This window comes from Stegodyphus dumicola, chromosome 11 (assembly GCF_044657685.1).
Source record: "Stegodyphus dumicola isolate Sdum_Otavi_A_Nest chromosome 11, ASM4465768v1".
Classification (NCBI taxonomy): Eukaryota; Metazoa; Arthropoda; class Arachnida; order Araneae; family Eresidae; genus Stegodyphus; species Stegodyphus dumicola.
The window spans coordinates 12,618,311-12,630,951 of NC_140778.1; the positions used below are offsets into that span (position 1 = coordinate 12,618,311).

General features: G+C 29.4%; 1 long non-coding RNA gene across 1 annotated transcript; it reads left to right on the top strand.

Moving 5' to 3' along the window:
- Window positions 1-229: 229 nt before the first annotated feature.
- On the top strand, window positions 230-7,450 carry LOC118197103 (uncharacterized). The gene is made up of 3 exons (XR_015043897.1): window positions 230-2,221; window positions 5,478-5,515; window positions 7,230-7,450. It is a non-coding gene; the product is annotated as an uncharacterized LOC118197103 (long non-coding RNA).
- The last annotated feature ends 5,191 nt before the right edge of the window (window positions 7,451-12,641 follow it).

Below are 12,641 nucleotides of genomic sequence, written 5' to 3' on the forward strand. Positions count from 1 at the left end.
GTCTTATGATTCACTATATTTTAAACCCTAAATTTGAATTCTGCACCAAATTATTTACCTATATTTTAACATACTTTATGAATTATTAGAAGCGATATGGCAAATATCTTCTAAAAATAACTGTAAAATATTTGTATCCATTAATTGATTCAGATACACACTTTTATTATTTAAGTATGTCAAAATAACAGTTTCATGTTCCTGAAATACAAAAATTATGAAAAAAGTTAAAGTAATATTCTTAGAAGCATATGATATTAGTCACCAGATGCAAAATTATAGTTAATTTTTTGCCCTAAATACAATTTTATTACACAGTAGTCAAATGTGTAACTTAATAACATGTTATATAAAAAATTAATGATAATAAGTTTATCAGAAATGAATTAATTCTGCATAACTTTCTGCACTTGAAAATTTTCTACACCTGAGGGGAGGGAGAGATCTAGTAAAATTAGATTTATTTAACTTCAGTTGGACCAAACACCTTCTCTCTCTATATATATATGCATCACTAAAGAAATAAATAAAATTATCATGCTTAAAAAACAGATATACCATACCAGTTTTTTTTCCCCTTTACATTGAGAAATAACAAACAGTACCACATTGAAAAATACTATCCTTGAAATGTTGTTTAAATGAAGAAACACACATCATCTTTTTATTTAAGCATTACACTTCAAAAACAGATACACATACCAATTTATTTTCACTAGCCTTTATACTGATAACAAGCCATATAAAAATGAAAAGAATTATCCTTGAAATTTAGATAAAATGAAGTAACACAATGGGAAAATTTATGCACACGGACATCTTTTTTCTATTGCATGTTGCCTGACATAATCCACAAGTGCCTAAAAATGTACCCAAAGAAATGCATTTCAATATTAACAAAAAATTGTTTACAGATTAAAATTCATTCATTTCATACCAGTATTATAAAGAGCATGCATGAAACAAATCTGCTTTCCCATACTTTTAACTAAAACTTTCATACTGGAAAATAGACTATATTTCTATATATCAGAAACAAGAAAATACTAATTTGAATGTTCTGCATTCATTTCTAAATCTTTACTCCATTGCCAAATTGTATAATACTGTGATTATAAATAAACTTGCACAATCCTTGCAATTATTGAAGTCAGATTATATATATTTTGTCTCACACTATTCAATTTATTCCATTGACTTCAGATGTCAATGTCAAAATTCTGCAAGTTATTTTAACCAAGAAACAGTAGTGGGTACCGTGCATAAACAACTCATCTAACTTTTTAACAATAGTGATTATAAAATAAAGAAATAAATTATATATCATTCCAAGGATATTGCAACTATAGCATAATGTTACATATATCTTTAGCAAACATTCAGATTTTATCTTGACTTTCCTAATTATTATTTATTTTTTAATAAATTTCAATATGCTAATGATTTTCATGTTACATTAGTATAAATTCCACAATTAGCACAGGAAAACAAAATCCGCGCTTTATATTAGAAGAGAAATTTCTTTTCCACATTCAAAACATCTACATTGGCGATGTTTGGCGACGGGTACATTAACCCTAGACTAATTTAATTATAGCTATTATTACAGAAATTAGCAGATACTCAGGTTATTGTACACAAGAATTTCACTTTACTTGCATAAACATCAGAGAAGATATAAACTCTAAATGAAGGCGTAATTAACATTATACTTACTAAGCAAAGTTCAGCGCCTGGACCAAGTTTCCAATTGTCTCTTCGGCAATTAATTACCCATATTTTTCTTCATTCTTCATTTTTAGGAAATTTTACCAATGTATGACCTTTCCGTGAATGATTTGAACAATTAATAGCTGTACATCCGCCCATTTTACACAAAAAAAAAAACACAAAAAATTGTTGCACCGTAACTACACAGCCGCCATTAAATCTGCACTTGGGAGCGCGAATGCCTGATGATTCAGCCTGGTATATAGGAGCCTTATGCCAGGAGAGTTTGTCCGATAAACTACATCAATATCCAATGAGATTGCGTGTCGATGTAAACAAAAAACATCAGTTCCCATGATTCTTCTGAGCTTATGTGTTTACTGTGTTGTAGTGTGGTGTAACGAAGTGTTTCAGTCCTGAAACGAAGGAAATATACAGACATGTAATGTAATGTGTACAACTTTATTTACTTTATCCTATAGATTCCCTCCAAAGTAATCTAGAGCAACAGGTGTGTGTAAAATATATTTTACTTTTCAGACAAAAATACTTGCTTTTTTAAATATAAACCACAATTTTTTCCCATTTTCAAATTACAGCATTTGGTTTTTATTCTTCTAATAGTAAGTTTAGTTTAAAATTCAAATTTGTGTTATATTTTTATTGTTTAATGCAGATGCATGATTCTTCAGTGGCAATAGGCATGTTTACCATATGAAATTTAACTAGTTCTTGAATTATATAGTAATTAATAAGCCCATCTATGTGCAAGCAGATAAGCCTGCTGAACACTGCTATCCCAGTCTCTCTTAAAATCCAGGTGATAAAGCTAGCTGCATGAGTGTTCTCTTCATTTTTTCAATGTATAACATGAATACTAAGTTTGGTTGATCTTTACATTATGGTAACTTGGCGTTTTTTTGGCGAAAATTTGGCGACCAACTCTCCTACAGCAACGGTCTATTTTTTTTCCCGCCGCCATTTTGTCTTCACGAAGTAAAGACATGTTTCTTTTCTTTTTATCTACTGAACACTTCTTCTAACAATCTACTAGCCGAATTACACTTATGCTAGAAATTTTATCTAACAAAACTGCTTAATCATGACAAATATTCACTGCAAAATTGGGAAAAAGTGCACAATACCATACTCCTTACGCGTTTTTCAAAATAACACATACACATAAACCATGTACACGCCGACTTATTTTTACTTAAAAAAACATCCCAGAATTGCACAAAAATGGCATTGCGCACACTGTTCACTATATCCATGTACACTGCTTTTTTCTCATAAATTAGAAAAATTTCACGAAAATACATGACAATTTTCTCAATCTTTAAACCCGGTAAAAAGAACATATATGAAATTATCTGATCGCGAAAGAGTATTTACCGTTTCCAAATATGAACATTTCCACATATAAAATAAATAAAATATCCAAAAACTTTTACCTCTAAATCATCTATTACATATACACGTCACCAACGAATTCATACCGCAAGCATTACAAATACTTAGTATCAAATATTTAAATTATTTCCATGCACGTTTACTTCAACTTAAACGTGTACCAAATTCCTACAAACATAAAATTCACAAAATAACTATCATTTAATTAAAATATCACTAAACCATGTACACGTCGACTTATTTTTACTTAAAAAAACATCCCAGAATTGCACAAAAATGGCATTGCGCACACTCTTCACTATATCCATGTACACTGCTTTTTTCTCATAAATTAGAAAAATTTCACGAAAATACATGACAATTTTCTCAATCTTTAAACCCGGTAAAAAGAACATATATGAAATTACCTGATCGCGAAAAAGTATTTACCGTTTCCAAATATGAACATTTCCACATATAAAATAAATAAAATATCCAAAAACTTTTACCTCTAAATCATCTATTACATTATACACGTCACCAACGAATTCATACCGCAAGCATTACAAATACTTAGTATCAAATATTTAAATTATTTCCATGCACGTTTACTTCAACTTAAACGTATACCAAATTCCTACAAACATAAAATTCACAAAATAACTATCATTTAATTAAAATATAATTAAATTCAAAAACACTACTTAAAATATAAATGAGCACATACATTAAATTAATACATACATAAATACCCATTTCGAATTCACTTTAGTTACGACCATGGGATCCAAAAATTCACACAACACAGAATAAAGCCAAATACAAAATTTCCAGATTTTTTCCCGATTTCCCCCCCTTTTCCGATTAAAGAACCGTAATTCGACCATTAATATCACATGACATATCCCATGATCTCTCATTTCCCTCACACAAAATAATGCGTAATCGGAACTGAGTACTGCTCACATTATTACCAAAGTCCCAGGTAGTAACCTTTATCGCCTCCAAAATGTCGCCAAACTACCAGTTACCATATTGTAAAGATCAACCCTAAGTTTTCCTTAGTTTTCCATGCAGGCATTCCTTCCCTTAGACATTCATTATGTGATGCAACAGTTAAGAGCAATTTTAAGGTTTATATTGTACATCGTTGGGAAAATATAAAAATGAAATTAAAGGTATTTTAATATAATACAATAAATAAAAATTATATGAAACTCTGAATTGTAGTAAGTGCTAATTCTAATGTGATATTAATGTAATATATACATCCAGAGTAAAGGTTTAATTTATAAATTATCCTTTGTGTTCTGCTCATAATATTGTGCATTTACAGTACACTTTTGCTTCTTAAGTGAAAGTTTGGACCCATTCTCGTTTGATATCAGTTATGTTCAGATTTATTTATTTCATAAAATTTCAAAAAACAATTTTTTGCTATTAAAAGCTACAAGTGCAGAAACAAAAGCTTAATTTCTTTACTGTAACTGTGTTATGCTTCTCTGCTGATAATGAAAGTCGTCCTTTAATAAGATTTCTTTCATTTCATATATTAATTGTATCTTTTACCATACTGGTTGCCATCTTTCATTGTGCATTCTTCAATATTTTTTGGTACTTACATAATAACACAAATACCTGGATCAGTTTGGTGGTCTTTATAAATGAAAAGAGAAAAATACTTATCAGGAGAAGTACGTTGTTTTTGCAGCATGCTTTTAGCATAACCAAACTATCAATATTTATCAAACTTGGCAAAACATTATAACATATCAAAGGAAAAAACATTTAACAAATTTTAAAATACTAATTTGAATTATTAAATAAAAATTATATGATAGTTTAAAAAAATACATTTTCCACAAATTTTTTGTCTAATTTTTTAGCACTGTTCTTCACTGCTTGTGCCAAGTGATCAGTTTTCACTAAAAAAAAAAAAAAAAAAAAATAAGAGAATTACATAAACTTGATACTGCATGCCTTGTCTATGTACCAAATTCATCTCATAGTTGTTTCCATTAGAAATTTTTGTACTAAAATATTCTATTCCTGCAGAACTTTTAACACAGCTTCTTCTTTTGATGGTAAGCTCCACAAGCAGTATTTTAAATCTGAAATTAATCTAAAACAACTATTCGTATCTAAAAACCATTGGAACTTGAAATACAACATAAGGAACACATATGAAAATGGTGACATTCCTTGAATGAAAAATTGTCATGAGCATGTTACCTGAAAAATTTTGATGCATAATCATTGCCAGAGTTTGGCACATTTTTGAAAATTTGGTAACTTTTATTAAGGTGGTTTCAATAATATGCAAATATCTTTTATTCTTATGATTGCTTCATTGTATACTTTTCCCCTTTTCCTAGAGTGCAGTACAATACCACAAGTTTTCCAGCCAAATGCGGTATGCATTTCAAGTTTCTATACATTTATATAAATTTTAAGAGAGTAAAATATTGATAAAAACTGTATTAAGTTTTCAACTCTTGTTTTGTTTTTCATTAAAAATTTGCTAAGATTATGTATAATTCATTTTTTTTAATGTAAATGTTTTTAAGTATTTGTAGGATAAAGGCAAATTACACTTATTCATTCTTTCTTTGATATAATACATGTAGCTCTTTACCTGAAATCATTGTTTGTCAAATTATTGTGCATAAATTAGAAGTATGCATGTTTCTCTTAAGCCAGTTATGTTTCAGGAACTATCTTTAATGAATTGTATAGAAAATTGTGGACGAGGTGTTAGGTGTACAGGAACATGGTATATTATAAACATGTATAGTATCTCGTAGTATATAAACTCATAACTTTGATTATGCAGTATGCTTTGTATATTATTTCTGAAAGCAGCTATCTCTGAAAGCATGCATATTTCAATCAAGATTGTTGAGTAAACTTTTCTGACTTTATGCTATCTCTGAAAGCATGTATATTTCAATCAAGATTGTTGAGTAAACTTTTCTTACTTTATGCTATCTCTGAAAGCATGTATATTTCAGTCAAGATTGTTGAGTAAATTGTGCTTATTTTATGCTTTTTTCTTTTTTACATTAGAAAATTCCATACTTTTATCACGAGGATGACATTTAGGAATGACAAGTTTGTATCTATTACATAAAATCTAATGTTTTCTGGATTCTTCTTTTTTTTTTCCTTCCAACAGAAAAACTTTAATGGTATAAATCAGCGTTTTTCAACCTTTTGACTTATAGTGTACCATCCAAGCAAAAACTGAAAAACATTAATACCACCACTAATTTTACTTCTTTTTCAATTCCTTAATAGAAATATTAAAAACATATATATATTGCCATTTGCACACTCTTTGTATTAGATATGTACACATAAAAAACTATTAGATTAAAAACTGATGATTACTTAATTATCAAAATTAAATTAATTATTCACTTGATTATCAAAATTTCAGTTATAATACTTTAATATTTAATTTCTTTATGTCTGCTCTTATTTCATTTAATGGTAAATTAGGATCCACTTTTTATTTTGGTGACTATTTGTATTTCAAATTTAACATGGAAAAAATCATTTTTCACACAAACAGGTTGTGCGAAAAGACAATACAAATTTGATAGCTTTATTTGAAATGCCTTTAAAATTCGTTTTTTCGGTTCAGCTAAAAGTTAACAAGTGTGTCATTCAAATTTTCGAGTCAGTTTCGATCAAAGGAAATTTCTATTAACTATTCTTTTCTTTATGAGATTTTTGAATTTAATAGTTAAAAATACTTTGTTTCTTTGCGTACCACCGGCTGAGAACCGATGGTATAAATTAATTATAACAGATGTAAATTAATATTTCTCATACAAAAGAGTTATTTCAATTCTTTATTGCGAACATTATATACAGAGTATGTCTTTTATTAACAACAAGATTTTAAGAATTTAAAATAATAATCATTAAATCCTCTTGATCTATAAACAGTCTTAAAAATTATAAAGGGGAAAAAAATTGAAAGTTAAAGAAATCACTATTATGAATTGTTCCTTTTTAGAGAAATTTCATTGTTTAATTAATTATAAAAAGTGTTTTATATTATGAAATATAAAAATTAAGAATATTTGAATTTGAATGAATATTTTAAAATTTTCCCTCAGATAGAAGCTCAACTATTCGAAGCAGGAGACCGAAGAGAAAAAAGGAAGAGAGATGATATTACAGCTGCAGAAAAGGAAATAATTAAAACGCAGAAGAATATATTAATGTACTGTGTGAAATATGTGACTTGTATAAGCAATCAGATGCAAATCAGACTGCTGTCATAGAAAATCAAAATATAATTATTAAGTTATTAAAAAAATATATCATGCATTTCAAATATTACAGTGTTTTCATTCTTGTATAGATTTCTGCAGTGCGGGATTCATATTTTAATTGTAAAATTTACTACTTTCTTAATTTTATTAAATTTGTGATTATGAAAATTATTTAAAAGAAATTCACAGATCCATTATATGACATAAACATTATAATAATTTTAATACCACTATTATAAGTCTCGTGAAAATATTTATGCATTTTAACAGCAATTATCTTTTTCCTGGAGGAAATGGGAATAAGACCTGTAAGAATCTAGTCAATGTATTACAAATTTTAATTTTCAGATATAACATGAAATGAATTAAATTGTTTTTCAATTATGTTAATAAGTTATATGAATGAGATGTGGTGTTAAAAATTTCATTTCTTTTTATCATTGAAGAAATAACATTCGATATCCTAGAGCTCCATAACAATGGCAGATAAAATTGGCATTCTAATTTCGAAGTTCTAAAATAAGAGTAACTGAAAGATGACAACTATTAAAGTATGGCTAATGTCTAGTTTACAATAACAATGTTGAGTCGCCTACTACAAAATTAAGTGAATCAGACTGTATTTATTTTCCCCTTCTCTTTTTTTGGCTGAAAAACAATTTATTATACGCTCATGATTTTACTTAAATGTATTTCTTCTAATGGCAAACCCACTGAGGTAAGTATGCAGTAAGTTATTATAGTGAATGCGTAATTATGATATAAATCTAAATTGAGCAAACAATCTTTCCCTTACTTTAATGTTTTAAAATCTAGAGTTAAAGGAAAAGTGTATGTTCTTTAAATAATACAAGAGGATATGGAGGCATAAATCATAGGCTGTTTATTCTTTACATATTATGCTAATCAGGAATTGCAGCAAAACCCTGCTTAATCGAAGAATACGCTCACAGGAATGGTGAAGGAAAATTGAACTGTCCAATATTTGTTTTGCCCACCACCAAGAAGCCTGGGTATACATAAACAGTATAGAGTGAAATAATTGTTTTTAGGAAATACATTTAAATATCTTTGACAGAATATGTCAGTTTTAACTTGTACTATAATAAATAAGCATGAAGTTCTTATGCTATTAAATGTGTATTGTCACATGGAAATTTTCTATCTTGTCTCACGGAAGGGAAACATTTGACGTTTTGGAATAAACTGAATTTTGATGCAGTAAATCTTATTGCTAAGTTTGAGATAAATTAAGTGCAATGCTAATTCATAGTGACTTACTATTGTAAATCATGACTGGCATACCAACACTCAAATATATATATATCGAGTCTATTAAGTTATTTCTGGTAGTCAAGAGCTTTTAAACATAAATGATGGAAACAGAAATTCAGAGGGAAGAACAGTAATGATAAAAGTTGTCAGTATGCATTTGAAACAAGGACAAAAAAAATTATTTAGGATTATTATAATCAATTAAAATCAGTTAGGGTTGTGAATTTAGTTACAGGTTCAAATATAAACCATGGCTTGTGGGTCCCCAAGAATATATTATGAAAGTAATTTTTTCATAATATATTCTTTATTATCGGTGAAGGGGTTTCACCTTTGCCAGAGGTTCATTGTTGCCCACTTTGGGTTTTTATTATCGAGTTTCAAAATTTAAAATTAATTCATTGTGCAATGCAATTTCAACATGCACTGACTGAAAACTTTCTGAAGGTACCAACTCATCTTCAAACACATCAATCTCAGGATTTTCAACACAATACCTTAAGCATATATTATGTAAAATAGCCACCAGATATGACCATTTTACATATTTTGCTTTGTGAATACAATAGTGTTCCACCAGTAACGTACAGTACCCTAAATCTTGATTTGATCTCTATAGCTGCAGGAACTTTTCTGTGCTTCTCATTATAGAGATATTCCCGTGATAAAATGGGATTATAATCCACTATCTCCCAAAGATATGCACGATGCGACAAAATACTATCTACATTTTGTTCGATTCCACTCAAACTCCATATAAATGCATCATGAGTATTGCCTGGCCATTGTCCTACAGCATAGAGAACTCTCAGACCAGCATCCCATACCTAGAAAAACATAAATCCTATGTCAAAAGAAAGTTTCATCTGAAATTTTAATACACAGATTTTTAACATTAAATATAGTTGATATAATAAATCAGTCTCTTGAAGGAGTTTACTTTCCATTTTTAACAAAAATATGTCACTGTTTTTTCATTATTAAAAATATGCAATAAAACGTTAAAACAAACAAACAAACAAAAAAAAAAAACATTATAGCTACCCTTTTTTCATTAAATTGTAGTAAATAGGTGATTCTAAAAGCTTTTGTATTATTTAATATCAATACTTCACAATAATTATAGTATAGATAGCTTTTTGTTATTATTATTTGAATAATAATAATAATAAAACATTCTCGTAGCAATTTGAAATGACTATAACATTATACTTATTATCATATATTTCTTACCTTTTCACCATTAATGGAAAAATTATTTTTCCGGTTAATGAAGACAAAACAAAAATTAATATCACACCACACTCGCAACATCTGCGGTTTCATTTGAATGTAACCCAAAATAATTCTTGGTAAGCTAGGCAGAATCACATTTGTGATTGCACTCCAGTTCTTTTACAGCTGGTCGAGAGAATTAACATCTACTGTATGTGGAAATAGCGAACAAAACAGTAAGAAATTGGAACAATTACCTGTAGACAACTTGTATTCATAGCATTCTAAAATGAGCTTTTGGTAAAATTTGACCGCAAATAAAACAGTAGTAATGAACGAATGTTTTTTCATGAAGTGGGTCCAATACTTTCACAGCAGGGCTATTTCATGTATTCTGCAGAGAGACGGATGTATGGTTTGTTGTAACTGCTGTATACAAATGTCTGGCTTGGAATTCCACAGCAGCAATTGGCACAACTTTGTTGATGGTATAATATGGAGGTACCAAAAATTAGTATTATCACAGTAACTGCAAGATGGCTTACATTTCTAAAACTCAGTTAACACATTTCATGCAGAAAGAAAATATTATCCAGTTTCATTCTTAAATCAAGGTCACTGAAATGTGGTAAAAGCAATCTGCTTAAGAAAACAGATGCCTCTGTAGAGGACTTTCTATGGAAAACTGGCTTTCATTCCCATTATACATGGGCAAAGCCAATGTCGTGTAATATAATAATCTATTAGTACAGTAAATACATTTAATTTCTTTGCATTTATTTATGTCATGCTGCTTTTCATGTAATTTAGTATGATAACCTTATAAGTTTATTTAATTCTGCTCATGGTCTACGGAAGTAAGGTAAGTCACCTGTTATGAGAATATCAAGTTATTAATATTTATGTGAAAGTCTGCAATAACTTTTCATATCATAAGAGATTTACAAATGTGTATATAACTTACATGTGTAGTTATTATGCAAGATCTATAGAAAGTATCCAAAATTACCATGACATTAATCACACTGTACGAACAGGCAAGACATTATACATTAGGAGAAAATTAACTAATATTTTGGGGGATGAAATACTATTTTACACATGGGAACTGTTTAAACAGATGAGAAAAATTCATGCTTTTCTCCCTACAGTTACAGAATATATATATACATTGTTTCATAAGAATAAAAAGTAAAGTTAAATTTAAATAATTCTCATGCGCCATTGCTGCAAAGAATTAAATTTGAATTTAACAAATATTCTCTCTTCATATAAAGTTAATTTAAATTATGAAATTTTAATTGCATACATATCAAAGATTAATTATTGCTGCGAATTAATTTACTATATCATTGAAATTCTGAGAGCATATGTAAATTAAATGCACGTATCCATGAAAAAATATATAATATTGACCATGAAACCATGAAAAAATATATAATATTCCAAAAAACTAATCCCTAATATATACATATATATATATATATCTCAAAGACAGGCATATGCATAATTTCTGTTAGAGAAACAGTTTCTCCGAGATTACGTTTTAGAGTAATTAAAACGATAAATTAATGGTGATATTATTACTGCATTCCAAAATTCGCAGTAATTAACGATTTCGATCATTACTACGAAAAAAAAACGGGATGAAAAAGAAAGAATCCTGATACAATAACATTAAAAATTTGTGTGTTTACGTATAAAAATATATAATATTCTCAAATAGGTCATTTAAGCATAGTCTTTGATTCGGAAACATTTCCAGAAGTATTTCAGTTTTCATAATCTAAAGCAGCGTTTCCCAACCTTTTTTGGCCAAGACACACTAGTCGCGGGGAAAAAAATCACGAGGCACACCACCATTAGAAAATGTTAAAAAATTAACTCTGTGCCTATATTGACTATAATAAAGTAATTCTCTTGAATAGGAATCAAATAAGCACAAAGAAAGTATTTTATAATTACTTTATTATGAAATATTAAGTAAACAGAATAGTGAAAAATTATAAAATACTTTCAGTGCGAAACCTGGGCCTGTTTGGCCGAACACAAAGCTGATATTCTGGCTGGAATCGAAGAAAGACACACACGTAGCTCTTCGTTAACAGTTCTCAGTCTCTCTCTGTATTTGGTTTTCATAGCAATCATGCTTGAAAAGCTAATCTCACACAGATATGTAGTGGTAAAAGGGAGCAATGTCAAAATAGCTTTGTTTGCCAGAAGGGGGAACTCCTTGGCAGTATCCAACCAAACACTGTCCAAAGGTAGATCAGCAAATCTTAGCTTGCAACCACGATTTTGTCTCAGTTCAATTAGTTCCTCCTGCTCCTGTAAAGTCATTTCCTTTCCAACAACTGATGCTGAGCTATAAGGGTCCCTAACCCAGTCAAGGCATTCAGTGGAGACTGAAGAGAAATAAAATGACAACTTCTCCTCAAGAGTTTTTAAATGCTTAACTATTATCTCACACAGTGCAGCAGTGTGAACACCTTGCCATTGCATGGTGAGTGTGAACATTTCAAGATTGCCACTTTTCACGTGTTGATGCCAGAGTTGCACCTTTGAACGGAATCCATTTATTTTATCTGTACTTGTAAGCAGGTTTTCATTTCGGCCTTGCATTCGGGTGTTCAATTCATTCAGATGATGAAATATATCTGCCAGGTATGCCAGCCTTGCACATCACTCATCACTTGCAAGCTGCTTTGCGTAATCTGACCCCTCATTTGTCAGAAACACTTTAAGTTCCTCCCGCAGCTCATA